The following is a 1,479-nucleotide window of genomic DNA, read 5'->3' as shown; positions in this document are numbered from 1 at the left end:
GGCAAAAAAAGAAGGGGGGGGGGGGATGCAAATAGTATGGGCAGGCCATTTCATTAGATGTTCACGGAGTCTTATGGCTTGGGGGTAAAAGCTGTTGATCGCCTCATGGTTGTAGAAGCCTCTTGATTTACTGTGGTTGCCTGACACTCACAGGTGGATAGGAACCAGACTGTGGTTGCCTGACACTCACAGGTGGATAGGAACCAGACTGTGGTTGCCTCATCCAATCGAGCGCCCATCCAGCACTCTGACGGCCATCGGAATGGGAAAAGGGGTTGAGTGGAGATGCCCAGCTCCGACACCAGGTTAAGTGTCCATAAAGCTCTCGTCGGCACCAGAGTCAATGAGCACCTGGATGGATTTGGACTGGCCTCCCCACAACAGGGTAGCATAGAGGGGATTATGACTAGTAAGGGATGGGAAATTGGAAACTCTCCATATGGCTCACCAGTGTACTTGTACCTAATGACGAGCCTGGTCTTTTAATGGGAAGGTAGATAAGAAATGTCCCATAGCTCCACAATATAGGCAGTTCTTGGTGTTTAGTCTGCATAAGTGCTCAGCAGGAGACAATCTAGCCCTGTCCAGTTGCATAGGCTCCGGAGGAGGTGAGTCGGCAGCCCTCGGTGATTCCCGAGAGAACTTGGTGACATCGGATTCACTAGGAAATGTAGACTTCGGGGATTCCCGGGATTCCTCTGAGGCGAGGTGGGAATCGAGGATGAGCGAGGGCAACAGGGAACAGATTCCCTCTCCCTCCTACGTTCCCATAGCCGCCCATCAATCCGGATGGTCAAGGCTATGAGGGAGTTGACGTCCATGGGCAGCTCCCGGGCTGCGAGCTCGTCTTTAATCACCTCTGATAATCCATGAGGGAACATMTCGAACAAGGCTTCTGGGTTCCAGGCACTCTCATCCTCCAACGTGCGAAAAATCCACAGCGTAGTCTGCCACACTACGGGAGTCTTGACGTAGCTGGAGCAGCTTATGAGCAGCCTCTCTCCCGAACAACGGAGAATCAAACACCTTAATTCCGTACGAGTCTCAGAGTTTATTAGTTCAGGGGAAGGCAAAAGGTAAATCAAGGCAGGCAAAGGGTTGTAATCCAAATCAGAGTCAGGCAGGCACAGGACGGCAGGCAGGATCAGGGTCAGGACAGGCACAGGACGGCAGGCAGGATCAGGGTCAGGACAGGCAGAAAGTTCAGAACTGGGTAGAATAAGAAAAACAAAAACTAGAGCACAGGAAATACGTGAACACGCTGGCAGGACTTGCACAAAGACAGGTGAAACTGTTCAGGGTGTGACACAGACAAAGGAACCTCAACAAAGCCCTAACCGAGACTTGATCCTGGTTCCATTCAGCTTGGAGTCCAACACATACCTTAGCTTTTACACCTAGAGGTCCTAACCTATCGACAAGGTCTTTAGGGGACAGTTTACCAGACACAGATTAAGCCTGATTCTAGACTAAAAAGCA

Source organism: Salvelinus sp. IW2-2015, unplaced genomic scaffold (assembly GCF_002910315.2).
Source record: "Salvelinus sp. IW2-2015 unplaced genomic scaffold, ASM291031v2 Un_scaffold4899, whole genome shotgun sequence".
Classification (NCBI taxonomy): domain Eukaryota; kingdom Metazoa; phylum Chordata; class Actinopteri; order Salmoniformes; family Salmonidae; genus Salvelinus; species Salvelinus sp. IW2-2015.
This window is presented reverse-complemented; position numbering follows the sequence as displayed.